The sequence below is a fragment of the Tiliqua scincoides genome, chromosome 6, assembly GCF_035046505.1.
Source record: "Tiliqua scincoides isolate rTilSci1 chromosome 6, rTilSci1.hap2, whole genome shotgun sequence".
Classification (NCBI taxonomy): domain Eukaryota; kingdom Metazoa; phylum Chordata; class Lepidosauria; order Squamata; family Scincidae; genus Tiliqua; species Tiliqua scincoides.
In genome coordinates, this window is record NC_089826.1 from 6,742,456 (window position 1) to 6,768,921 (window position 26,466).

General features: G+C 47.4%; 1 pseudogene; it reads right to left on the reverse strand.

Annotated features, from left to right (window-relative positions):
• Positions 1-24,499: 24,499 nt before the first annotated feature.
• LOC136656498 (5S ribosomal RNA) lies at positions 24,500-24,616 on the reverse strand (annotated as a pseudogene).
• Between the last annotated feature and the right edge of the window lie 1,850 nt (positions 24,617-26,466).

A 26,466-nucleotide genomic window follows, 5' to 3' on the forward strand; every position in this document is an offset into this window, starting at 1 on the left:
AAACAAAACAGCCTTTTTGGTAACAAGGGAACCCTGACCAGGTCTACTCAGAAGTCCTATGTTGTTCAATGGCGCTTACTCTCAGGAAAGTGTGGTTAGGATTGCAGCCCAACTCTGTTCATCCATCCCAGCCAGTCTGTAACTGTAGATACCCACAAGTGGTTGACACTTTGGAGCGCATTCGAAATGTTGGAATCTGTTCTTCTGCTCCTGTCCGGCTAGAATCCTACTACCTAAGAGAGGTTTTGGGGTGGCTGAATTTGAAATCTCCACTTGCAGAACAGAGAAGCTTTAGCATACAATTCTGGTTTTAAAAAGACACTAGACAAATTCGCCAAAAGTTTGGTGAACACATCAGTGGGTTCTTGACCTCATAAAGCATTTGAAGAAACATCACTAAACAGCTAACTGCCCCCTATTTGACTAGTCAGTTAACCCTTGTATCCCAACCCTAATTGTGCATTTACAGCTAAAAACCTGAAGAGGTGTCCCCTTGTGCTTCATACCACGCACACCCAAGGGCATGATTCTCTGGAAAGTTCTCCTGCAAATGTTGGCAACCTTCAGTCTCAAAAGACTCTGGTATCGCGCTCTGAAAGGTGGTTCTGGAACAGTGTCTAGTGTGGCTGAAAAGGCCAATTCGGGAGTGACAATCCCTTCCACGCTGGGAGCAAGTGCAGTCTGTCCCTGGTCTGTCTCCCTGGCTATGGGCCTTCCTTCTTTGCCTCTTTGCCTCAGACTGTTGGCCAAGTGTCTCTTCCAACTGGGAAAGGCCATGCTGCACAGCCTGCCTCCAAGCAGGCCGCTCAGAGGCCAGGGCTTCCCACTTGTTGAGGTCTACTCCTAAGGCCTTCAGATCCCTCTTGCAGATGTCCTGCGATACAAGGACATCCTGTGTCTGCGATACAAGGACATCTCTCCTGCAAGAGCCATATTAAAACAAACAAGCCCTGTGCAGTATAATGTCCTAGATTGGGATTACAGAAGAATACTCGGGGCACATCAATCATGCTCATCTCATGCACAATGAAAGACAATGAACCAAGGAGAGAGAACAGACAGGAGGCCTTGGAGCATCATTTAACAAAGAGCAACTAATTTGTGTCTGCTCCTATCTAACTGAGGCAGACACCCACACACAGCTTTCAGTGTGGCTATGAGATAGACATTTCTGAGCAAAGCTGCCATGACATAGTTCAAAGAACTATGTTCAAATCCTCTCCTTCAAAGGATTTAGCAGGAGCCAGAGCGACTTTTCAGCATTGATCCTCATATTCCCATAAAAGCCTTTTAAAAAAAACAATTAAGTCACAAACAATCAGGCACAGCAGGGGAACCACTTCAGGTATTAAGAGGTGTGTGTATCAAGATCTAAAGGGCTGGAGGTCATGCAAGTGCCAGGATGCTGGAGACCCTGGTCCAGAGCCAAGTACTTGCTGCCACCTTTTACTACAGAGAACAGGTGGCAGCTCCTCCCACCTTCCCTATTACCAATGGGGTGAACCTGTAGTGGCTGACAGGTACTGGGGGGAATCGGCTGAGCTGGTCAAACACTGGTGCCACCCCAGCTAGCAGTACAATCGCCCAACCCTATGCTTCCCCCATCCCTGCATTCTGCAGAATGGGCAGTTGCAGAGGTCTCCAGGGGTAAGCTCCCACAGTGTGGAGAGGACTACTCAGATTTGCCAGCACAGGATCAGGTCCAGAATGGGGACTGGGAGTCTGCAGCCCTGATCTGCCCTTCCCCTGTGCACATCACCAGAGACATTCCTTTTCTTGTGAACAGACCTCTGTAGGAGATGGAAAGGGGGGGCGCCGAGTGCTTCCTCCTCCAGCAACAGTCAGGATGTCACTGCCCCAGTCACCAGGGCACAACTTCCCTGTTCTGTTCCACCCCCACTCTGTTCCACCCTCCCCCACAATCTTACCTGCCTTAGCATGTCCTCCACAACAGCCTATAATACAGGGGTGCTCACACTTTTTTGGCTCGAGAGCGACTTTGAAACCCAGCAAGGCCCAGAGATCTACCAGGGGGGAAGGAAGCGTCTGACAGACACCCCCTTTAATGTATGGAGCCCCTGCTGGAGTCTAGTCAGTTTTGTTGCTGCATGCCTGAAGAGCAGCTAAAGTGTCAGTTTCAGTGCCAGTTTAGTGTCAGCTAAATATGTCAGTTTCCTCTAGTCACTAGACGAAACTGACATATTAACAGTTTGGAGAGACAGGGCTCCGCGATCTACCCATTTTGCCTCGCGATCTACCGGTAGATCGTGATCCACCTATTGAGCACCCCTGCTATAATAGAATGGTTCACTTAAGCAACAGAATAAAGTTATGTTACTTTGAAAGGCATTTAGGTATTTCAGAGAAAAGTACATTAAACGCACAATGCTACAATAAAGCTAAGCTCCTAAGTTTACTTGCTCCTAATGCTCACCTGGATCTTTCCAACATCTGAGCATAAGCAAAAGGTACCTGTGATACCACAGTTGATTCAAATCTATGATGGAAAGGCAAAGAGCAGCTCCCCAACTACAGGGTGTTTTATACCTTAAACTCAATTCTTTGCCAACCAGGGATTCGGACCTGCCAAATCTTCTAGAAAATGATCTCCTCACCTGAGGCTATTTTCAACCACTCACTCTTACCCCTCCCAACTGGAGAATCACCAGTTGCAACCAATTCCCAGTTAGCGAGACCTTGAAAATCCAGGTTATCAGGCCAGCGGAAGTGAGATTCAAGACAAGGTGCTCCGGTCCCAGTTCTCAAACAAGTCCTGTCCCCCACGGAACTGCTGTAGGCTTCCAAGACCGAGTTCAACCCAAGCTGGTGATTTTGAACCTGTTCTTCACCCTCCGCAAGTCTTGAAAATTTGGATAAAAGAGAATCCAAGATTTTGGTCAAAGGCTAAATTTGTTCCAGTTTGTTGTGTTTTTTTTTTCCCTTATGATCAGGCCGAACTTTTAGACACCCATCTTCGACGTCTTGCTGCACTGATGGTGAATCTCCTAGAGCTGTCAGAATTTACACACAGGAGCCCATCTTCCGACAGCCATTAGACTGAAGCATTTGCAGAACACACCTTTCTATCAACTAACCTCAGCTCTAGAAGTCCAGGTGGAATCGCTGTGTGGTTGAACTAAGGACTCCCATCAGAAGAGAAGGAACCAATAACAGGGAGGACAGCTCAAGGCCATGATCTTTTCTTGTTATTTATTGTGCAGTCCTATGTATGTGTATTCAGAAGTGGGTCCCACTCTGTTCCATGAGACTTACTTCCTCAAATGTATTTACGATCGTCGTAGTCACAGTCCCAGAGATTCACATCACACTGGTAAGGGACATTGATAAAATGACTGACAGCTGTTGGCTCATGAACATGCAGATACCCTGGGGATACACAACTCTTCATCAGGCCAAAGGGAAGGTGGCTAAACCTCAGGCGCTCAACACAGCAAATCCAACTGCACAGAAAGGAAAAATTTATGGCACTTTGGACAGTAGCTCCAACCTCAAGACCATGTCTGTAGAGCCTTTCTACAAGCCTATTGTGTCTTTAAGTCAACAGGTTAAGAGTTCTGTGGTTATAATGTATTCATTAATGTATTTTCTTTAGTGTTGTGGGTATGAGGCCAGAGGTACAACCATAAGTGGGAAACATAACTCCAGCCCTACCTGGAGATGCTCCCAAGGTCTGAACCAGTCAGCATTGATGCTGAGCTACAAAGACCCAATGCTCTCTGGTTCAGGAGAAGACAGCTTCCAATGCAGCAGGAACACCACCACCCTTCCCCAAGAAAGGTGTTTGCACCTGTACAGTCAAGATGCATCCCATTAACCCATTTTTGCCCAGTTCACAGGTATACACATTTGGTCCCATATATGCAACGTTGGGCAGAAATAGCTTAAATCAGGGGTGCTCACACTTTTTTGGCTCGAGAGCTACTTTGAAACCCAGCAAGGTCCGGAGATCTACCAGGGGGGAAGGAAGCGTCTGACAGACACCCCCTTTAATGTATGGAGCCCCTGCTGGAGTCTAGTCAGTTTCGTCAGTTTTGTTGCTGCATGCCTGAAGAGCAGCTAAAGTGTCAGTTTCAGTGTCAGTTTAGTGTCAGCTAAATATGTCAGTTTTGTCTAGTCACTAGACGAAACTGACATATTAACAGTTTGAAGAGACAGGGCTCCGCGATCTACTCATTTTGCCTCGCAATCTACCGGTAGATCGCGATCCACCTATTGAGCACCCCTGGCTTAAATGCAGTGGGGAGCACTATTACAAAAATATGCATGGTTCAGACATGGTTCAGACTGTGGAAGGGGAGGGCCAGGAGGAGAGAGAGAAACATGAAAGCATACACCTACGCATAGGATGGGTTGTCCATCTCTTTTTCCCCTGGCCTGAGCCACATGCCCCCAAAGCAGGAAGTGCTTTCCCAGCGGCAACACTGCTCTGGGCAGGAGCCAACACTCAAGGGCAGGCACCTGCTTTGCAAGCTGAAGGTTGTGGGTTCCAAACACACGGTTTAAGTGGCTGGTGGGCTGCAGCCTTGAAAAGACATTTCCTTCCACTTTTCTAATGAAACACAGAAGTTTAACTGAAAACTGAATCTGCCCCAAGACACCTTTCCATACAGAGGGTCTCCCCCTCTCCATTATTTGGTGCAAACTTTAAGAGAACAGCATCTCCTGCCTCCCCACCCGCACACACCCCTCCAGTACAGAAAGCAACATACAACTCTCCAATGCGAAGATGGCAACCCAATGACAGGAACCTGGGGGTAAGCCCCACTGTCATTTACTTATGAATAAATGGGTATGTGCTGCATGACCTGGAACAGGGAGTCAAACAATGTTCTGAGCAGGGCTTACTCCTGAGTAACACAGAGGGCAGGGCTGCTAAAGTGAGCTCCAGCTCCCAGGGCCTGAGCATCACCACCAGAACCAGTTTCCAAAGCTGTCTTGCCAGGTCTGCTTTATAGTCAATGGGGCTTACTCCCAAGAAAGTATGGCTAAGATTGCAGCCTGAGAGCCCAATCCTATGAATATGTACTCTGAATAAGCTCCCATTATAGCAAATGGGGCTTACCCCCAGGTAAGCATAGACAGGATTGCAGCCTAGGGGCCCCAATCCTAAACATATCTACTCAGAAGGAAGTCCCATTACAGCCATTGGGGCTTACTCCCTGGTAAGTGTGAATAGGATTGCAGCCTCAGAGCCCAATCCTAAGCATGTCTGTCCAGAAGCCAGTTCAGCTATAGTAAATGGGGCTTACCCACAGGTAAGTGTGGGTGGCAACCTTAATATCTGAAATCAATCAACACGTCTCTGCGCTTTCACCTCCAGAACCGGCTTAGCCTCTGAGCATGAACAGAGTACTTTCTTGCGGGGGGGGGATCACAGCACACCTCAATGGGAAGGGGGAGGAACGGTGGCATTTAAATGGGGGGGGCACGAAACCCAAACACACTTCTTGGTGCTGGAGAAAACAAACAAGCTGGACAGGGGGTTGGTAGGTGGTTGGCAGGGTCTTCTCCGGGAGCCGTCCCCCCCTTCCAGCCAGGCTTACTGACACCCCATATAGGTAGATTCCGCGCCCCCCCCCCCCAAAAAAAAAACCCACCGTGTACATGCGCTGAGACTCACCCCTTCCACTCAACGCCTGGTGGGATCGGGGCAGAGACCCTTGCGGAGGCGAGGCGTCCAGCTGGCAGGTCCCCCCACAGGGCCAGCGGCACCCATCGCTCCACCGACTCCAGCAGGAGCGCGTCCTGCCCGGCTCTGCCTCCGCCGAGCATTAGCTGCGCGCACGGCGGCATTTGAGCATCATGCGAGGGAGGCGGGTCTGGGTGGCCCACCCCCCAGCCCAACCCAGCCCCGCAGAGCCCCCCCCCGCCCTCTGTTCAGCCCCATCGTGGGGGGAGAGGAAGCCCCCGCTCAGGTCCCCAATCCTCACTTGGCTCAACAAGAGCTGGAAGAAAGCCGGGGGTCCCTTTGATTTGCTGGAACCAAGGCGCTAGTCCTCATTGTTCTATCTATGTATGAACCTGCGATCCTTGGGAGGGGGTGTGGGGGGAGCCCTTTCCATTTGGCTTTGGAGACGTGATTACTCGGAAGTAAAGCCCACTGAAGCAGTTGAATTTGCTAAGGAGTTGGGTAGGACTACAATCATATCCACACTTTCCTGGGAGTGAACCCCATTGGTTTAACGGTATTTACTTCTGAGTAGACAGGCATTCTGAGTAGACATCCAACTTTCCAAAAGTTCTATCCAACTTTTTCTAGCAGCCATACCAATAGGGCAAACTTTCCACTTGAGGGATCCTGAACCTTTACCAATTGTGTAGGAGAGAGAATTTCAGCAGCTGCAGCTTCTCATCTCACAGATGACAAGCTGCACCTACCGAAATTCCCTCCTATACACAATTGTTAAAGGTCCAGGATCCCTCAGGTGTAAAGTTTGCCCACCCCCTGCAATAAGGTGTGCACTAGATCAGTGGCATAGCTAGAGGGGGTGCAAAGCACTAAGTTTTGCAGGGAGCCTCACTGTAGCATGCAAGTGGTCCCCACCACATTCCTCAGTTTTGCTCTTGCGGCCCAGAATAGCGCCTAAGGGTGTGTGGGGGGGAGGGGGGTTCTGCTTGCATGTCATAGTGCTAAACTGCAAAACTTAGTGCTATGCACCCCCTCTAGCTACACCACTGCACCACACACTTCTAGTGACACCACTGATAGGACTGGATAAAAATGCTCATGGGGCAGGGGGCTTCCAGGACTTTCCAGCCTTGGTACTTCTCCTTTCAGAACTAAGACTCTGCACAAGATATGTCACCTGTGAAAGGGGATCCTTTAAATGGAACTGAATGGCAGGAGCACTGACTGGCAAGCCATGTTGTCAATCATTGCCCCACCCCCCCATTTCAGCATATTGGAACCCCAGCATTCCAGAGCATATGTAAATTCTCAGAGGTCAGTCTTCCCATAGAGAGTTGGAGCAACAGGGCCTGTCAAGCTAATGTCTGTCCAGGATGCTCACAGCATTTTCTGCCCTTGGGCAGGTAAAGTCCATACAGGACTCTAGATCTGGATGTGGCCTGGCAGGCCATTTAGTCCAAACCTATGGTCGATGCAGGAAATCTAGAGCACCCCCAAGAGACAGCTGTCCAAGCTCTATGACCTCCAGAAAGGGAGAGCTCCCATCCCCACAGGTAACTGGTTCAAGTGGCCAAAGTCTCTTCCCATTTAACTGAGATCTCCTCTCCTGAATGTTAAGCCCTTTCGATCCAGTCTTGTCATAAGAACATAAGAACAGCCCCACTGATTCAGGCCATAGGCCCATCTAGTCCAGCTTCCTGTATCTCACAGCAGCCCACCAAATGTCCCAGGGAGCACACCAGATAACAAGAGACCTGCAAGGCTTCCTGGGAATTGTAGTTAAGAACATAAGAAGAGCCCCACTGGATCAGGCCATAGGCCCATCTAGTCCAGCTTCCTGTATCTCACAGCGGCCCACCAAATGCACCAGGGAGCACACCAGATAACAAGAGACCTGCAAGGCTTCCTGGGAATTGTAGTTAAGAACATAAGAACAGCCCCACTGGAGCAGGCCATAGGCCCATCTAGTCCAGCTTCCTGTATCTCACAGCAGCCCACCAAATGTCCCAGGGAGCACACCAGATAACAAGAGACCTGCAAGGCTTCCTGGGAATTGTAGTTAAGAACATAAGAAGAGCCCCACTGGATCAGGCCATAGGCCCATCTAGTCCAGCTTCCTGTATCTCACAGCGGCCCACCAAATGCACCAGGGAGCACACCAGATAACAAGAGACCTGCAAGGCTTCCTGGGAATTGTAGTTAAGAACATAAGAACAGCCCCACTGGATCAGGCCATAGGCCCATCTAGTCCAGCTTCCTGTATCTCACAGCGGCCCACCAAATGCACCAGGGAGCACACCAGATAACAAGAGACCTGCAAGGCTTCCTGGGAATTGTAGTTAAGAACATAAGAACAGCCCCACTGGATCAGGCCATAGGCCCATCTAGTCCAGCTTCCTGTATCTCACAGCGGCCCACCAAATGCACCAGAGAGCACACCAGATAACAAGAGACCTGCAAGGCTTCCTGGGAATTGTAGTTAAGAACATAAGAACAGCCCCACTGGAGCAGGCCATAGGCCCATCTAGTCCAGCTTCCTGTATCTCACAGCGGCCCACCAAATGCACCAGGGAGCACACCAGATAACAAGAGACTTCATCCTGGTGCCCTCCCTTGCATCTGGCCTTCTGACATAGAGGCCTCTGGCCTTTGGCCTCTTCTGTAAGACAGGCCTGCAAGTCTTTGCAAGTGCTTTCCCACCCCTTCTCCTCCCCAGGCCATGCTTTGAGCATGTTTCCGAGACCACTGTTCAGGACATTTCAACTTCTGGTTTTTCTCAGTGACAATTGACCAGTCTTTTTATCACTGCTTATGCAGCCTGGTGAAATCAATTCCTATTTATTCTAATATGACCTGAACTGCAGTTGGTCTTTAAGGCCAGTCCCTCTCATGCACCTGTAATGACTTTTTCACAGCTTCATCAGAGACCAGTGTGGGCAGACAGGAGCTGAAATGAACCACACACACACCCCAAAAAACCCTGCCATAAAGTAAGGACTTCTACACATCAACACTCTCACCTATTCATACTGAGGTTGCTGCCATAAGTGATTGATTGATTGATTGATTGATTGATTGATTGATTGATTGATTGATTGATTGATTGATTGATTGATTGGGGAATAAGCCCTTACTCACTCACTGGGACCTAAGCCAGGACCAATATATAATAGAGCCAGCTGACCACCCAAGTGGCCTGGCCTGTTCTTGTGCCCTTAATAACTGCAGAAATAAACAAGTGGGGCTTTAGACAGCATAAAGTCTGTCACCTCATAAGGTCTGCATGCCAATCTACTGTTAAAGACACACTTACAGAGGCTAGTTGAAAAGTTGGCCACTCTAGATAAATCTGCAGACCAGTGCTATTGGTCCATACAGCTGTGGCATAAGAACTTCACCCAAGATCACCCCAGACCACTTGATTGCCAGCTAGTAGTGTAGCTACAGAGGGGGTGTTGTGGTAAGTATTGAGGGTGCTGCAATGCACCATGTAAGTAAAAATCGGAGCCATTCTGGGTAGTGATGGCAACAAGCATTGCCACAGCTGCCCGGAACTGCTACAAAGGTGAGTGGGTGGGCACATTTACGTGGCATGGTCAGCACCTGCAATACGTACCCTGACACCCCCTCTTCACCTATGCTACTGTTGCCATTCTCACTGCAGTGTGGACCCACTGCCACTGCAAAGATATGCATGAATGAGACCTCCCTGCTAAAAAAAGGAAAGCATTCTGCATGTGTCCAGAGGCACTCTTGTCTTTGTTATTCCACGTATTGGCTCTCTAGCAATTAAAATAAGGTCTGGGGCAAAGGCATGATGTGCCCTGTTTTAAATTCAACCCTGTCCTTCCTCTCCCTGGAAGAGCTGTATATTGATCAAATTAGGAATATGACTCAAGGGAGGAAGAAAGGAGGCTGGTGGGAAGACTCCCTAGGGATGAAGCAGAGCAGAATTCCTGCCCCTTTCTATGCTGATCTGAAATCTCTGCTACTTTAACAGTCTCCTCATCTTACTGCATCTAGAAGGTTCTGTGCAGAAATTCTATTCTAAAGCAAGCCTTCTTCTGCCCTTGCACCACCCATTTTTTCTTTTTCTTTTCCTCAATATCAGCTTCATGATTCACAGCCCAATCCTATCTATACTTTCCTGGGAGTAAGCCCCATTGATTCTAATGGAACTTACTTCTGAGTAGACAGGCATAGGATTGGGCTCTCAGAAAGCTACATGAGGAGGAGAAATTCAACAGGCACAGCTCTTCCTAGCATGGAGATGGCAGTGATGGGGGGAAAAAAAAAACCAACAGAATTTATGCCTTCTGTATACGCAGCATTTCAAACAAACCACAGAGTCTTTGCCTCTCAGTATGTGCCACACATCTAAATTTCAGCCAAGCAAGTTCTGGAATTGAAGCACATACAGCTGACCATAGCTAACCCAGAGGTCAGGATAGGGCACAGTAGGGTTTCACGGATCCCACCCTCCTACAACCCCAATTCCTCCTCCCTCCTGCCCTACCCCAGCCTTTTCCCATCCTCCCCCACACCCCACACTGCCTCCCAGTGGTTGAACTTACCCCCCCCCAGCAGTGGCATGTCCTTTTCCTGTTAGCGCTGGGCCCGGCACCTGACTGACTCGCCGAGTGCCACGAATGTGCTTTATGGCATGTTTACTGCACTAGCACCAGTGCTAGGCTCAGCGTTAGTGCTGGCCAAATTCAGTTGCGTGAGCTGGACCAGAGCACCAGCAACTTCCCCAGCCCCAAAGCAAGCTCCCTAAGATAACATGCAGAAATAAAAGACAAAGTATAAGTTAGCTTTACATGCCACGAGAAACCTGCAAAGAAAACAAACACAAATTAGGTACTGACGCTGACAGTCAGTGTGGGGGTGTGTGTGTGTGGTCTCCAGTGCGCCATAGATATAACTACCTCTTTGGATGTAAACTGAGTCAAGGCCATGAAAATTCCGAACACCATCACCTTCATTTTAAGTGGATCTTTGGACTACAAAGCCAATTTCCCTTCCAGGGTAATGGAATGGTATATCTTAATGTACAGTTTTAGATAAAGGCATTGCTATTATACTCTCACTTCTGTACAGTCCTGATTATAGTACAAAGAGGACCCACACCCTTCACTCTCCTAGCGTTTCATGCAGTAAGTCTTGCCTGGGATTTTCACAGCCTGATCCAATCTTTTGAAGAAATTTAATTGGAATTTTATCACCACAATGTTTAATGCATGGTAGCCACGGTGAAAAGAATCGCCTAGGTGCCGTCACTTGAAAGTAACACTGCCTGACATTTGGTGGAGTAGCAAAGGTGATCAGATGCAGTTGAAGGAGAGGATGGGGGTATATAAAGGGTGCTTGACAATGCAGGCACCCTTGTTGAATTAGGAAAACCATCCTGCTTCAGTGTGGCCACATTCCATTCAGCTTGTACCTACTCAAAGTGAGGCTCACACCCCATCTCTAGATAGAAGTTTTCAATGTTCTTCTAATGGCATGCTGACCTCTGTGGTCTTCTCTATGGCCTTTGTCACTTGTGATGTCATTTCCAGCTTCCAGCAGACTTTTCCGGGTTCTGCGGCTCTTTCTTAGGGCAAGCTGTCTGTACTAATGAATGCTGTCTGCTGGCTGAGAAAGACGGACAGACAATTCATTACGACACACAGTTGCCCCAGAAACAGGGCCACAAAACCCAGAAGAGGCTTCCAGAAGCCGAAAGTGACATCACAAGTGGAGAAGGCCATAGAGAAGACTGTAGAGATCAGTGTGCCTAGAGAAAAAAAAGTTGAAAATCACTGAGTTAGGTTAATGAAAACTGAAAGAGTGCACACGTTTCATGTCCTCTGTTTCATGACCTGCGGTGGGAGGGAGTTCCACAGGTCACTATGGAGAAGGCCCTGTCTCACATGCACATCCACCTAAGACTGGCCAGGGATGATACATGGCGCCATCATAATTACAAGGAGATGTATGCAATAATAGATCCCAGTTATAGGCAGTGGTGTAGCTAGAGGGGGTGCAAAGCATTAAGTTTTGCAGGGAGCTTCAAAACAGTATGCAAAGAACCCCTTCCCCCTCCCCTCTGGAGCCATTCCAGGTGGTGGGAGCAAAACAGAGGCATACTTCTGGCTAGGAAAGGAAGGGAGGTCCCTTGCACATGGCAGTGAGGCTCCCTGCAAAACTTAGTGCTTTGCACCCCCTCTAGCTACACCACCAGCTATAGGGTTGCTTCTGAATTTTTCTCTAGGTTTTGAAGTTCCAAATTAACTGCCTTTGTTTCTCAAGAGATACGTTAGGTTTCTTTTTAAAAATTTCTGATTTTTTTTTTTTTTTTTTTTTTTTGCATAGAGCTGCTGTACAGAGATACACAGTTGGCTGCAGCTGTCAGTAGTGCACAGGTGCAGAAAGAGGCTGGTGTGGGGGAAGGTGGCAACAGTACATCTTACACAAGTCCTGACATCACGATATTGAGTGCTTACCTTTCCTTGCACTCCATCATTGACTGCTTCAAGGGGGCAGTCAATGATGCACCCTCTGTCATGTCATCAAGATATTAACATTATGAAAGGGGACACAGATTAGCTAGTGAATATTTGAGCATTCTGAGACCCCATCTCAAGGGTGGTGATATACAGCTGGAGACGGTGCAGAAAAAGACGACCCAAATCAGATGGTCAGTGCAACACATCTTACATGCTAGGAAAGGCATTTGGAGCTTTGTGAGTTAGGAAAAAGAACATCACTTTGGGGCAGAGAAATAGGAAGACACTTTGGAATGACACTTTGGGGTGTGTGAAATAGAAAGATTCTTCGCAAGTACACCTTGTGATTGATACTGTCTTCAAGCAAGAAAGACATTTGGAGCTTTGTAAGGTAGGAAAAAGAATGACACTTTGGGACAGAGAAGGTTATAAAATTATGTACAGTGTGTAGGAAGTGAGAAAGGTACATTTTTCTCTCTTAACATTGGAGCCCACAGCCACCCAATGTTGGACAGGAGATTCAAGGCAAACCAAAGAACAAATACTTCTTCCAGCAGAGCATTATTAATCTGTGGAATGGTCTGCCACAGGATGTGGCAATCAGCACTAATTTAGGTGATGGTAAAGGGGGGGCAGGCCAATTCATGGATGAAAGTGGTAGTTGTGATGGGTAAATGGAACTTCCAGCTGAAGAAGTAGTGGACCTCTGAATGCTAGTTGCAGGACAGCAACCTCAAGACAACACTCTTGATTTAATGCTCTGTTTATGGAGAGACACCTGGCTGACCTCTGTTGGAAACAGGATGCTGGGTTAGGCAGATCTTTGGACTGATCCAGTAGGGCTGTTCATATATAATCAGAGTGCAACCTGCAGAATATTCCTCACCAGCACTGATAGGCGATAATTTTGAGGAGTATTTCTGGAAGCCAGTCCATTTACGTTCCGGCTGGAGATGAAACATGAAGTCTTCAGTTCTGTTGCCTGTTCTGATTGCACAGTAAAGGCACTTGTAAGGAGTCTGAAATAGAAAGATCCATCCCAAGCACACCCTGTGATTGATGTTGCCTTCAAGCAGGGTTAGAAGAAGCTCCCTTCAATAATAATGATGATAAGGGGAGAACTTTATAAGATGAAGGGAAACACCATTAAAGCTCTGAATGCCTTCTACAACAAACAGAAGCGGCAGAAGATCAAACATGGATCAACACATTTTATCAGGGCTTTTCAAACTGGGGCGTCATGACGCCCCAGCCTGTAGGCCCTGGCCTCTGCCCCCGTAAGAGGCAGGGAGAAGGCAGCGGCAAGCTCCTCAGGATCGCGCCACTGCCTTCCACCCACCCCCACTGCTTCCCCCCACTCCCACAAGAACTTACAGTGGCTCAAACTCTCCTGGAGACTTTGAAAACCACTGCATTATATGCATGTTTACTCAGAAGCAAGACCCATTTTGTTCAATGGGGCTTGCCTCCTAGTACAGTGCTTCTCACACATTTAGCACTGGGACCCACTTTTTGGAATTAAAATCTGTTAGGGCCCACCAGAAGTGATGACAGGAAGTGACATCATCAAGCAGGAAAATTTTAAAAAATCCTAGGCTGCTATCCCATCCACACTTTGGTTGGCAACCTTCAGTCTCGAAAGACTATGGTCTTCAGCCTACAGCACCCGGTATTCTCCGGCGGTCTCCCATCCGAGTACTAACCAGGCCTGACCCTGCTTAGCTTCCAAGATCAGACGACATTGGGCATGTGCAGGGTAACAGTTGTAAGTCCTATTTACTATCATTGTTAAAACAATATACATAGTAGCTTGTTAAAAGTACAGGTATGTAACATTTCCATACAGTCACATACCATGGTAGCATCAAGTCTACTATATTATATTTAACTATATACTATACTATATTAAACTATTATACTATACTATATACCAGTGATTTTCAACCTTTTTCATCTCACAGCACACTGACATGGCACTAAAATGGTCAAAGCGCACCACCAGGTTTTTGACAATTGACAAGGCACACCATGCTGCCAGTGGGGGGCTCACATCTCCCATTGGCCCTATTAATAAATGACCTTCCCCCCAATTCCTGTGGCACACCTGTGGACCACATGTGGCACACCAGTGTGCCATGGCACAGTGGTTGAAAATGGCTGCTATATAGTATACTATATTAAAAATAAAATATTGAAATGAATGGGGACCCACCTGAAATTGGCTCGTGACCCACCTAGTGGGTCCCGACCCACAGTTTGAGAAACACTGCCCTAGTGTGTTCAAGATAGTAGCCTTAGACTTAGCTGCGGTATGGCAGTGATCTTCAATCTTTTTCATCTTATGGCATACTGACAAGGCGCTAAAATGGACAAGGCACACCATCTGTTTTTTGACCATCGACAAGGCAGACCATGCTGCTGGTAGGGGGCTCAAATCCCCCAATTGCCCTACTAATAAATGAGCCTCCCCAAACTCCTGTGTTTCACCTGCGGAACAGCCGCAGCACGCCAATGTGCCATGGCACAGTGGTTGAAAATCACTACAGTATAGCACGTGCCCAATCTCGTCTGATCTTGGAAGCTAAGCAGGGTCAGGCCTGGTTAGTACTTGGATGGGAGACCGCCTTGGAATACCAGGTGCTGTAGGCTTATACCATGATCTCGGAAGCTAAGCAGGGTCAGGCCTGGTTAGTACTTGGATGGGAGACCGCCTGGGAATAGCAGGTGCTGTAGGCTTATACCATAATCTCGGAAGCTAAGCAGGGTCAGGCCCGGTTAGTACTTGGATGGGAGACCGCCTGGGAATACCGGGTGCTGTAGGCTTATACCATGATCTCGGAAGCTAAGCAGGGTCAGGCCTGGTTAGTACTTGGATGGGAGACCGCCTGGGAATACCGGGTGCTGAAGGCTTATACCATAGTCTTTCGAGACTGAAGGTTGCCAACCCGTTATAGTATGAGAATGAGAGAGAGAATGAGATGGGCAAAAGCCATCACAGGCAGTAGCATAGCCAGAATGGCTCCCACGGCGAGGGAGAGGGGTGTTACGGTGCCCGCAGTACTTACTGCACTGCCCCCCTTCTGGCTGTACTACCGGTGACAGGGAAGTTGAGTACTGAGGAGGGAATTAAAAGAAACCAGAAAGATTGCATCACGCAGGCAGTGGAGAATTAAGGATTAAGGAGTTATGGCCAGAAGCCTCACAGGCAGACATCCCTCCTTGGCAGTAGAGAATTTCTGGACATTCTTAGCCCAGCAAAGACAGATCAGACCATTAATTATTAGCCACAAGTCACAACAGGGAAAGCTGTGTTAATCGGTGGGTTCCAGCAACAAATGAGACTCTGCCAGGCTAACTAATTTTGCAGCGCCAAAAGAAATAGTTTTAAAAGGGAGTTAAGGCAACTGCCTGGCTACTTCTATCAGCAGGTTTTTGCCATGGTAGCTTATGGAATCTGGACATCAAGCGATTAGTCGTGATAGTAAACTAGGGGCCCAATCCTATCCAACTTCCCCGCATCGGTGCAACTTCAATGCAGCCCCGAGGTAAGGCGACAAATGTTCCCATACCTTGAGAAAGCCTCTGTGACTGCCTACCCTTCACAGGGAGCAGTGCGTAGCCCATGGGCACAGCAGCACTGGCTCTGGAAAACTGGATAGGATTGGGCCCTGGGGCTGCAATCCTAACCACACTGGCGACGCAGGCCTACTTGAGAGCAAGGGGCTGCTTGCGAGTAAAGGGCTCCTTGGGAGTAAGGGACTCCTCAGGAGTAGGGAGGCGGTGTGAGTACTACCTGGATACAGCCCCCAGGCAGGGGACCTCCTTGGGGGTAGCCCCAAGATCACATTGCCGGAAAGGGTGAACCCAGCTGGGTTCATAAGCAGCCCAGCAGCCAGAGGGAGAGGTACTATGAACACTGCATGGCAGCCATTTGGGGGGCTAGCCCCCAAGCAGCCCCAGAGGCACCCCATAAACCCTGGGTGGTGATGTCAAAGGTCCTGCTAAAGCCCCAACTTCTTACCTGGAGATTGTGGGCTTACTGAGAGGCTGTGGACTTTTGTATGTCCTACCTGTGGGGTTTGTACCTTTCCTGTGAGCAAGGCACAGGTCCCGGTGAAGGAACTGGGACCTGATGAATGTTAAGCGTTTGACCTGCATAAACGAGCTTTGCCAAGACAGCCATCGGTCCCTGTGGTTGCTGCCGAAGCAGGGTAAGTAGAGTGTAATCTGAATTTACCCTGAACCACCTGTAGACCCCTGGGAGGGTGGTGGGATTCTGCCATGGTGCAACAGTCTCATTGAACAAAATAGAACTTACTTCTGAGTAGACCTGGTTAGGATTGTGTCCTAGATCTTCTAAGTTCCAGCACAGTGTACCCAGGTTGACGAAATGTCATAACTGCAAAAGATACCAAGGCACTGCCAGAATGTAGGCTATCTTAGAAAAATGGAGGTCATGACAAAATAAAAGCTAAAAATACTCATCTATTGATTTCATGTGGTTAATTCAAACACCATATTACTTATTAAATTTAAAACTATATTACATGTAACATATGACATAATTTATTAATTATAAGAAGGCTATGAGCTGCCTGCAGGGAAAAGGAGGACATTTAGGTTCTTTTCCAGGACACAATGCTAAAAAAGAGGACATGTCCTGGAAAAAGAGGACTTCTGGTCACCCTGAGTGTACCACTAAGTGCTGGTTGCTGGGGGACAAACACTGGGGTGGGGGTTTGCACAAGCTTTGCACCCTGCTTGTACAATTCCCATAAACATCTGACTGACTACAGTGGGAAGCATGATTTTGAGTTTTTGATCGGATCCATAGCAGCTCTTTTTTTATATATTGTCTTATGTAAATGGATTAACAGCAGAAAAATTCTAAGGGCATCAATCGTGAATAGCAATTCTCCGGAACCAATAACAAAATCCGCAGGCTAGAGATCAATCCCCGATGTGGTTTTGTATTCTTGTTGGCTGTTTTCCAAGGAACACTGATTTATCTGGGAATAGTTAACAAGTGTTACCCCAGGGGGTTCCTCTTGGCAGCAGATGACTATAGCAAAGAAATCTGTTTTGCTGTCAGTAGACTATGCAGAATTTCTCATGGAACTGGTGTCATTTGGGTGCCAAATAGGCAGTATGACCAAAAGGAGAAAATATTATTGATCATTCTATTTTTATAGAAAGTGTTAATAGCAACTTCTTCCCTCTCACTGAACAGACTCAGACTTGCTATGGGTCTTAGCTGGGTGACTCACAGGCTGTTAAGCAGGGATTTAATCTGTGTGCCCTCCTAAGAAAGTTCCAGGACCAGACTGGATCTGAGCAACTAAAGGGGCAATTCTACATGCATTTTCCTGGGAGTAGTAAGTCCCATTGCATTTCTGAACCGTGCTTAACATCTTCATAGCATTTCTAAACATGTTTAGAACTGTGCCCTAAGAGATCTAGTCTTACCTTCCTTGCCTGCTTTTTTTGCTTCTGCTATACTGGAGCCGAAAGTCAGTCTGGTGGTCATTTCATTGCAAAGGCCCAAACTAAGGACATTATTCAAGAGGAAGCAGCATGGCATGATGTGCTGCCCATCTCTGCCACGTGGTTCTGTTCCTAGTACACCAAGGGCTGCTTTCCTTATTCTCAACAATGTCAGATGGCTGAGGGCCCAATCCTATCCAACTTTCCAGTGCAGCTGCAGTGCAGCCCAAAGGCAAGGAAACAAAGGTTCCCTTACTTTGCGGTGGCCTTCATAACTACCCACCCACCACAGGATGCAGTGCACATCCCATTGGCATGGCTACACCAGGGCTGGAAAGTTGGATAGGATTTGACCCTAAATCATGTTAATATTGGCAGATCCACAGGCTGGACGTTGTATGGTCCGCAGTGAGCTTTCAGATGCTCCTCAAGATTTTCACCAAAAGAACGGAGCGAGGACAGATGAGAGCTGAAAACTTTATTTTCCCACCTGGCCTACCCTTCTTAGTTAGCTACTTTGGGGTTCTGTGGTGGCTCTGTGCATTTTGTTTGAATGGTTTTTATTGCACAATTCTTTGTTCCCTTCGTCTGACTATTGCACTTTACATTATGTTCCTATTTTTTTGCATGTTACTTTTTAAAAAATCTTATATGCTGCCTTGAGCACTCCGTTTATTCAGAGGGAACAGCGGAGTATAAATCATTTAAATAAGCAAATAAACTTTTGCAGCGTGAACAGCAATGCGTGCTGATTTCTAACTCACTTCCCCCTATCCTCCATCTGTGCAGCTACACCAAACACAAGAGGGGACAAAACCGGAAGCATCTTTCTGAGGCTTCAGGAGGACTTCTGTAACCCAGGAAGGTCATGCGTGACCTCCCCGAGCCTCAGAAGGTCACCTTTTCACCTCAAGTTTGTCATCAAGTTTGTCATGTTGGCACCCCTCAAAGCTGCTACCCAGGGCAATGTACCCTTGTGCCCCCCTTAGCTACACCACTGCCTGAATGGTCACGTCTTGACTGACAAAGCTTGCAGTGCTTCCATTGATAACATACAAAATACTCGACTGGTCAGGATATGGTATTGCCTCTGCAGCATGGTATCCAGCCATGGGAGAATGGTTTTATTGTGGTAAACCGCACAACAAAAAAAGTACTGTATTAATGGTCTTAATGTATTATGTCTTAGTGGAATTTAGCCTGCAAACAAGATGCCCATGAAGACTGTTGAATCTCCCTTATTGAGACATTTCAAAAATGTCACACAACATCTGTCAGAGATTGTGTAGGAAATTCCATCATAACCAGAACGAGAGCCCTTTGGGAGCTGAAGAAGTCCCATAGGGCTGACACCAACTGGTGTTTTATACTGTGCATTTTGCATTGAAAGGATGGTGCAGGAGAAATGAAGATAAACAAAATACTTCCCCCAGGTAGTGGTGTCACTGGGGTTTGCATCACCTGGTGCGGGAGGCTAGTGTATCACTCCTGTGCTGGACCTCCTCCAGTGGAGAGGGTGGGGGAATGCCCCAGGCAGTTGGCAGGGTGATGCACCATTGCCCCAATTCTGCAGGTTTTTTGGCTGTAACATTTGATAGAATAGAGGTATTTCAACACAGTTTGTTTCATTGCATTCTGCATGAAATTACACATCGAATGATGTATAACATGATGGTATTATTCAAAAATACCAAGATTCTAAAAAATTATGGCTAGTAGTGGTGTCACCCACCCGTGCGCGTCACCTGGTGCAGCCCACACACCCCCACACATCTCCCTAGCAACGCCACTGCCCCCAGGGTCACGTTTCCATTGTAAAGGAGGGCCTGTTGTGGCTGCTTTGGAGGAAGCATTAACATCTTAGGTGATCATTAACGACATTCGGCCAACTCTCTGCAGAAACTGGGACAGCTCCTAGTGAAGATGGATGCCCGATTTGACAATGGCCCAAGCTGAACTGAAGCGAACTGTGAAAGCGTGAACAGAGCTACAGTCAGAAGTCAATAATTCAGTCTGCCAAAGAGCTGGCAGAAATAAGCAGCAATTAAATACTGTTAATAAGAATTAGGACTGGAGAAGGAGCCCTTATAGCACTGATTTTCAATGTTTGACTTCTCACAGCACACTGACATCTATGGCAGTGAGTCCCAAACTTTTCAGCACTGGGACCCAATTTAAAACAACACTCTTGGGACCCACCTGGTTTTGTGAGACTTAAAAAAAATTTGCCACTAACTCAAGCCTCAGTTTTAATCCTTTTTACTATGGGGGGCACCATCTGAAGTGTTCGTTGTTTTCCATGTTCATCAGATCGGGACCATTCTGGTGGCCTTGCATTCCCCTTCACCTGGCCTTTGATAAGTGCCAAGCATGTTCACCTACTTGCAAGTAAACACTTGTGCCTCAGTTTCACTTTCCATAGGGCTCAATACATTTTCCTTCTCAGCTTGGGTGGGGTGGGGACTTTCTTCACAACAGATTGTTGAGCTCCATCTTGATCAGATTGGGACCATTCTGGTGCATTCTGCTCAGCCTGCTCAGTTTCATTCCTTCCTTGTCAGCTATCCGCAACCTGTCCTCCAAGGCAGCTGCCTCTCACTATCTCATTAGTGCAGGGGTGTCCGACGTTTTTGGCAGGAGGGCCACATCATCTCTCTGACACCGTGTCAGGGGGGAAAAAGAATTGATTTACATTTAAAATTTGAATAAATTTACATACGTTTACATAAATGAATACATTAAAGATGAATGAAGGTCTTGCAGTAGCTCAAGGCCTATAAAGCGCCTTGCACAAAGCAAGGCTGGCTTTCCTTTGCCGCCGCTACTGCATCACAGCCATGAAACAGCAAGCAGTGGAGGGAGCCCTCATCCCATAGCTCACGTGAGAGGTCAAACAGTTGCTCACACGCTGAGAGCAGTTGCGTTGGGCAGCACAGGCTCCAGCAAGTCTCCGGAGGGCCAGAGGCTCATTGGAGACTGGGGGCTCCCTGAGGGCCGCATTGGGAGTCCTCGAGGGCCACACATGGCCCCAGGGCCAGGGTTTGGGCACCCCTGCATTAGTGGATCAGCCCTGGTTTGAAAACAAGGTCCACTAGGGTTTTAGGTGAAGACACAATTATGTCCCCAATCAGTTCTGTCTTTGGTGACAGAATTAGATGGTTCCTTTCCCATGGAAGGTAAGGAGTCACAGCATGTTTATTGCTAAAAAGGGAAGCGCCAGGAGTACAAAAATTAATGCATAGTATTTTGTCTGTCACGCTTATTCTGGAGAAAAAAATGTAATTGCTATGCAGATAATTAAGGGCTATAGTCTCCTGGGTGCTCTGTAAATGTTCATATGAGTTCACCTTCCTGCACTATCCAGCTCCCATAGAGAATTGCAATAATTTGACTTTGAACACACCTGGCTTCTGTCCTTGGGGGTTCTGCCTATGTGACAGAAGTAGAGGGGAAGGGAGCATTACAAAGGGCCATTAGCAATGGCCCTTTCTTTCTTGCTCCCTGTTTCACTCATCTTGTTGGTCAGACTAGGATTTACTAGGATTGGATTGGTAGTCTCTTTGTTGACCCAACCAAGGGTAGGAAACTCAGACAGAATGTGGCTCCCTTGGAAAAAGCACCTCTCTCAATCACAGTTTATCCAACCAGATGATCTGAGATCACCTGGGCACTCCTTTCTGTCCCTTGACCTGTTCACGCGGTCTGGGGTGCCCAGTAAGCTGTGGCATGCCAATTCCAGCCGGAGAGCTGGCCAGGATCAGTTACGTTGGGAGGAAGTCAGATGGGAAGCCACAAAGTGACCCACAACGTGCTGTACCATGTGCCCTCCATTGCAATTTTGCTGCTCAGGGCCAGGGCTTCCAAAGCAGGATGTTTCCACACTTTTTTAAAAGATGCTGAGACATAATAGCAGACGCCTCTGAGCATGGCTGGATTAGAAGGGTCCAAAATAAGGAAAATGGGCAAAAAAAGTAGGGCGAAATAAGGGATTTTTATCACATTATGAGACAGAGAAAAGGATGAAGAGGCCTCTGTTGTGCCTGTATAATGACAGCAATTTGACATACCAGAAAAAGAGAGGGGGAGCTATTCACAGCAAAGAAATCACTTTAGATTTAAGAGTCCTCAGCCGCTTCACTCTAGTTTGAGCACTGAAGGATAGCACTTGCAGCGCTATCCTCTTCTCTGGCTCAGAAAAGCGGGGCGTGGGCTTCCTACTCACACCGCACATTGCTGTTGAACAATCCGAAAGGACTGCAAGGGCTCTGTTCACTTTAGTTAGGATTTTGTTGTTGCTTTGGACAAGCATTCACTTTTCTCTGAGATAAAACTGGTGCCAGCTCACCCATCTTCACTCAAAAGCTGATTTTGAGGCTCCGAAAACACCTCATTCTGGTAAGGTGAAATAATCCTCCATTCCCCCCCCCCCCAAAAAAAAAATTTGCTGCCCTATAATGATTTTCCCAAATCTTCTACAGGAGGACGGCGGTATTGATCCCGAATGAACACACACACATGGTTCTTTGGATTTTTGGAGAGGCAACCAACAGATGACAGGAGAATTCAAAGGACTTCTAACGTTTACTCGTTTGCAAACGGGACCCCCCCACACACACACACACGTGGAAGACCCCGAAGGATTACAATGATGCAGGTTTTATAGGGTCTTTTAGATAGGGGAGGGGGACAAGAGGACACAAAGAGAGAAAAAATATCCAGGGGAAAAATAACATACAGGCAGGCACACAAACAACATTTGGCATGTTATCAGTACAGGATGTTGATCTGAGGATGGCAATTCGATACGCATCGGCAATTTGTTTACAGAGATATCCGTTAGAGGGGGTCTGGTACTCTGACTCATCCCTTTTACCCTAACCCTTTTATCCTCATTTGTTGATTGCCCTTATCTATGACTTTCTGTTCACCCTTGGAGGCCCATACCACAGCTAGCTGGTTCTCTGAGAGGGATAACTTTTGGTCAGAGAAGAGCCTTGTGGGTGAACTGGGCATCTTGGGATATTTCCATATTGTGAGCTGGGCATATTGATATCAGTCTCACCTTGCCTAATGGTAGGGCTGGCCTTAAAGAATTTGTGCTTTGTACCTTTCTTATGTGCATCTTGCAATGGTGTAAGGCATGTGGGGGGGGGGGAGACCAGATCTCCCAGTGACAAGTCTTCTGTGCCTTACCTCTCACACTGTCTATGTCTTTGCTTAGCACCAAGCCGTGGGAGATTAAGACTTCATGGACCAAGGACACTTTCTGGGTGCAGTGGACCTTCAGCAAACTCCAGCTTGGCTGTGGTCAATTGAAACTTGGGCTGTGTCAACACTTTGCCTCTAGGTCTTCCCAGCAACCTGAGTGATTTGTCAGAGAAGCAAAGCAGACCTCTTTCTGCCTGACGGTCTCCCTGGCCCTTGACTCCAGCCTGGCCCTGTCTACTCTTTGGCTCTGGCTTGACTGCAGCCCAGGACCTGCTTTTGGCCCATCCTTGACTGCACCTTCTACCTTTGGGCCTCCCACTTTCACTCATCTTTACCTCCTTAGTAAGATAAGATAGAGCCATGAAACCAAACATGGCCTACCTACGGCTAAGTGCTTCACAACACACCCGTGCACCCATCCTTTCTTTTTGCAGGTGGCAAAATCAAATGGGTTTATCAGTCCCCTGGCAGATACTCCAATGGGGCTGTGGTTTTATGGTTCCCAAGCAGAGCACACCCCCTTTGAAGTGCTTAGAAAATAAATTGATAAAACGACCAGCTCCATCTCCTCATAGCAACCCAATCTCTTTTCCTTCTCGTTTCCATAGGCCTGTTGGCACTTCTTCGAACATTCACTGCAGGATGCAAGGAAAGCAGAGGAAGGATTGAGTCCAACTGAAAATGGCAGCAGGTGCTGGGGGGAAAAAAAAGTTTTAGTCATTCAGTGAACAAGAAAAACACTTAAAAATTCATGCTTCCCGCATCAAAAAAATATGCAGTTTGTTTTGTTGCTTTGGTTTTTTTTTTTTTTTTTTAATAAGGGATGAGGGAATTAAACTCTGTCCATGAAAAGAAACAACACATGCTTTGGTTACCCTGCAGCAATAATGAACTCCTAATTCCCAGCATGACTTCCTTGCTCTTAGTTAGATTTCTAACTTTTAATGACATACTTTATTTTAGGAGTTATTTATTAAATCTCTAAGATAGGTCTGGTCTGTAGGATTTATTTTCAGCCTAGGCTTGCAAAAACAGGCTGTTAAGGAACGCAGACCCTCCTGGGCTCAAAGGCACAGCACTGGTTTCTTTACCTGTCACTCCTCATTAACTAAATGCAGCTCAAGCAGAGATACTTGTATCCACAATGGGCAATGCTATGTCGGAGATCTGGAGTTATAAAATGTAAGTACAGTCCCCATTCTGCAAGGATAAATGCATTCCTCTGGAAGTCCCTGGTCTTAGTCTGAAGATTCTAAAAGTGTTGCAGGAGAAACTTTTGCGCCCACTGACTCCACTTCTAGTGCATTAATGACTTACCTTCCTCTTTACAGGAGAATTTCCTAATATTATGAGGAAGGGTGACAAAGATGTGCTATAGTTCAGTTCTATAGATCATGCTCCATATCAGTGTTTCCAAATGAGTCACGACCCAGCAGCAGGTCACGACCTGATTGTCGGTGGGTCGTGAAACTGACAAGCAGATAGCTGACGAACCAAATGGATTGAGCCCTGAGGAAAGTGAAACTGAGTTTCACGTGTGCATTTTCTCACGAGTAGGAGGACGTGCCTTGGTCCATGGCAAAGGGCAGGCCGCCGCCACACCACCAGAATGGAATGCAACACCACCAATGGTTGGCAACCTTCAGTCTCGAAAGACTATGGTTTAAGCCTACAGCACCCGGTACTCCCAGGCGGTCTCCCATCCAAGTACTAACCAGGCCTGACCCTGCTTAGATTCCGAGATCAGACGAGATCGGGCATGTGCAGGGTAACAGTTGCAACACCACCAGAATGGTCCCAATCCGATGAGCGAAGTCCCACAAAAAAACACTCCAGAAGGAAGCCCCCTCCTCTCCAAGTTGATCAGAAAAAATGTATTGAGCCCTAGGGAAAGTGAAACTGAGCCATATGTGCACATTTACTCAAGAGTAGGCAAACTTGCCTTGGGTCTTATCAAAGGTCAGGCAAAGAGGAGTGAAAGGCCACCTGCATGGTTCTGATCTGATGAACATGGAGCTCAACAAATGCTCCAGAAGGCAATCCCCCATCGTAGTAAAAAGGATAAGGCCTGAAGTAAAGTGAAACTTTAAAAAAAAAAAAATCTCATCAATCTAGGTGTGTCCTAACAAGCTGTCATTTTAAAAAAGTGGGTCCTGGTGCTAAAAGGTTTGGGAACCACTGCTCTACATGTGTAAGATTAAGTGCTAGATTAAGAGCTGTGATGAGGAATGCAGGTGGGGGGGGGGACATGGTATTTGATCCCTTGCTTTTGCTGCTTCCTTGAAGAAGTGCTAAAAGCACTCCCTGGGTTCCAATAAGCTTTCCTGCTCTTGCTCCCCTGTGGTGGTTTTGAGTGCACGCAGCAAGTTGTCCATCTGCCTTTTGCTTTGCTATGTAGACCCTCCTGCAAATGAGAGAAGTACTCGAGTTAGTAACCTGCTCTCAGTCTCATGTACCTCCCAGGGTTACTAAGAGGAGGAAAGGGGGATGGAAAGAACCATGTGTGCCTTCCTTAGAGGAAGGGCAGGATACCAGTGCAATCAATATGTTTTGCACCAGCACATGGCTGGGAGATAGGATGGAAAGAACTCAGCATTTTGACAGCTTCCCGGGCCAAATGAAATACTGGCAAATTACCACTGAAAAGGAACTGCATTCGAGGCATGACAATAATTCATGGAAACAAACAGGGGCAACTTTGACCACGGCTATTACAAACATGCTTTTGGCCAACCTGGTTGCAAGATGGTTTAACACACGTACCACCCACAATTCTGCACAAAGCGTTCTAAAAAGGTTTAAATAATTGATAGCCATGCTTCCCCATCCCCCCCACCCCCGAGACCTCTCCGACAAGGAGGAGTGAGCAGAATCCTTCAGCTACCCTGGCACAGATAGGATCCCATGGAAGCACGGCTGCCCTTGGCAACACTTAGGAAGGCTCCCAACTCATTTGTCTTGATGGATATAGAAGTTGGATTACCAACAGCCCACTTGTGTACAGAGTGGGGCTGGCCATAGCTCTTAGTGACAGTGGAAGACTCTGTTGGTGGCCATTTTGGGAGTGCTGCTGCAAGAGGTAGGAAGGGTGGATGCAGCCACAATGGCGTGCATCTGATGCTGCCTTCCCATTTGGCAGTCTTCCTTGCCCCTTTTTCTCCTTGGAGTTGCACCAGCTACAGAGCAGGGATGTACCATAGCACTGAGTCTCGAGTCCTGAATCTCTGCTCCCCTTGACTCAAGTTGCCCACAAGTTGTAAAGTGTGGCTGTAGCAACTCATCCAGAGCAGTTTTTCAAGTCATTTGACTCGAGTCTGAATCTTTTCGAGAAATGAGTTGTGAAAGCAATGGGGGGGGGGATCAAGCAAACAAGTACACACACAAAACACAGTCACAAACACACACAAAAGTAAGTCTTTACTCAAGTCTCTGAGTTTTTTTCATTTTTAGGGTAAAACCCCTGAGTCCCAAGTCAATGCCCAAGTTTTTGACATGTGTGACTTGAGTCTCAAAAACAAACATTTTAGTGACTCAAGTCAAGTCCATGAGTCACGAGTCCCCATCACTGCTACAGAGCTGGCTCAAGTCCAAAGGGACCCACTGAGGAGGGGGGCTTATGGAGGGTAAGGGGTT